This window comes from Penaeus monodon, chromosome 16 (assembly GCF_015228065.2).
Source record: "Penaeus monodon isolate SGIC_2016 chromosome 16, NSTDA_Pmon_1, whole genome shotgun sequence".
In the NCBI taxonomy this organism is placed as follows: domain Eukaryota; kingdom Metazoa; phylum Arthropoda; class Malacostraca; order Decapoda; family Penaeidae; genus Penaeus; species Penaeus monodon.
In genome coordinates this window covers 44,810,040-44,812,539 of record NC_051401.1, presented here as the reverse complement: position 1 = coordinate 44,812,539, position 2,500 = coordinate 44,810,040, and the positions used below count along the sequence as shown (strand labels likewise).

At 43.1% G+C, this 2,500-nt stretch overlaps 1 protein-coding gene across 1 annotated transcript in view; it reads left to right on the top strand.

Annotated features, from left to right (window-relative positions):
• LOC119582846 (ornithine decarboxylase-like) overlaps nt 1-2,500 on the top strand; it is a 21,380-nt gene that overhangs the window by 321 nt on the left and 18,559 nt on the right. The gene's annotated exons all lie outside the window — the stretch shown is intronic.

Below are 2,500 nucleotides of genomic sequence, written 5' to 3'. Positions count from 1 at the left end.
GTGAAGATGTAGAGATACGGTGCTAGGTGTTGAGATGATTATTAATTGAGGCTTAGAGGCCGGTGCTAAACTATTTATAGGCCTATCCCATCACGGCCCAAAAATCGACCCCGGTTTATAGGCCTACCTTCCCATTGCGAAAATTTTGCGTAGGGAATTTTAATGATTTTTAGGGGAGATTTGGTCTGAAATAAGGCTCTGACTCCTTTTTTAAGCGTCTCCATGTTGATTCATTACAGAGGGAGTGAGTTTGTAAAGTTCTCTGTGGGGCTTAGGAACAGGAGTGAAATTTTATTTATTTTTTTCGCTTATGGAATGTGGAAGGGATTTTTCAGCGAGGGAAGATGATTTTTTTTTTTTTTTTTTTTGCGTCGAGGAGAGAGTAAACGATGCGATTTATTGGTTTCCGTTCCAGTTAGCCTATGCGAGGTTTTCTGCGTGTCGATCTGTTGTTGTTTTCAGTCGCAGGTGTGTGTGGTTCGGAAAATGAGGAAAAGTGTTGGCGATGGTATACGACGCGAGGCTCTCCTCTGAGACTGAGTCCTTGTTACCCCAGAGAACAACCCTAGGGTGCTCCCCAGAGCCCTCAAACGTCTAAAATCCTTCTTGGCTCGTCCTTATCCCCAGACACTCAGCCAATTACCGAATTTCCCTACCGGGCATCAGCCTCGGAACGCCACCTGTGATTATTCCTTAAATGGCGTTTGTCGTGACTCGTTTTTTCAGAATTTCTGGTCGTATTCTTTGGCAGTTTTTCATTATTTCTGATTTTAGTTTCTTCATTCACTTCACGGCGGTGTCATTAGATTTCCCTTAGTCGTTACGCAAGTGTTTATCTAAGTATTACTTGTGTGTTATACAACTTTCTTGTTTTCAACTTGCAAAGGAAATCCCTTAGTTGAAAAGTGTCTTGAATTTTGTTGTTTGTCTAATACAGGTAAAATTTACCTTTCATGGCTTTGTGGAATTTAAATTATACCAGTTAATTTAGGTTGTTTATTTATTTGCCGAGGTAGGTCATGAAGTCCTTGGCAGTTTGGAACAAAGGATGAAAATTATTGACTCTCATTATGTATAGATAAACAATTTCACGGAAACCCAAGTGATTGAGAAAAGTTTGATTCTCTCTATCTATCTATCTATTTATCTCTCTCTCTCTCTCTCTCTCTCTCTCTCTCTCTCTCTCTCTCTCTCTCTCTCTCTCTCTCTCTCTCTCTCTCTCTCTCTCTCTCTCCCCCCCCCCCCCAGGGAATGGGAACAAAAGTAAAGAAGAAGCTGTAAAAGCATGTATAAAACCCGCCAGAATGCCTAAGAAATAATTTCATTTAAGAATGGTAAAGCCCTAATTATATATCAGTCCATAAAACTGTGTCGCCTCCCTGCTTGGTGCTCTGGCGTAGGCAAGGAAACCTTCCCCATATGTTTTCTAGAGAGATAAGTTACCATTCTGAGCTCTACTTGGCTGAATATACGCAGGGGACTTTTGTTGGCTGAGATCGAGGCAGGGAGCATGATGGTACTTGTCAGAACCGTGTCTGTAGTCTTGATTGCTAATAAATTGCCATAGAAGTCTTGATGTGCAGGTATTTTATCCCTCGCCAGTGCCCTCACCGCTGAAACCTGTGGTGGACATGTGAGGGTCTTGTTAATACTAATCAAGTAATGGAACGAACAACCAGATTCAGTAGTGGACCATGCCATGAAGGATGTGGTGTGTGTGAAAAGCAACGTAAATGGGTTCTAAGGTCGGAAAATCTAATTTGTCACTCTTACGCCCCAAATAGAAAATTCAGACAGTGTGGCAGAGGTGTAGGCCACCCTCCCTCCCCCATGCGTGCGTGCACACACACACACACACACACACACACACACACACACACATACCCACATACACACACATACACATACACACACATACGCACACATACGCACACACACATACACACACACATACACACACACATACACACACACACACATGCACACACACGCACACACACATACGCGCACACACACATACGCACGCACACATATACGTGCACACTCTCTCTCTCTCTCTCTCTCTCTCTCTCTCTCTCTCTCTCTCTCTCTCTCTCTCTCTCTCTCTCTCTCTCTCTCTCTCTCTCTCCCTCTCCCTCTCCTCTCCTCTCTCTCTCCCTCTCCCTCTCCCTCTCCCTCTCCCTCTCCCTCTCCCTCTCTCTCTCTCTCTCTCCTCTCTCTCTCTCTCTCTCTCCCTCTCTCTCTCTCTCTCTCTCTCTCTCTCTCGTTCTCTCTCTCTCTCTCTAGCGTTGTATCGATGTCATTTATGCAATTTCATTATGATAGGTTGGCAAAATAATCTGCAAAAAAGATATCTAGCCAGCTGAATTTTTGCTCACACGTTTAAAATGAGTTGTTAGATGATGACTATTTAGATCTGCTCGTTATGATGCAGTCAAATGGAAAAGCACAACTTGAATATAAAATCATGATGTCTGTAAGTTATATGTTTCTTTAAATG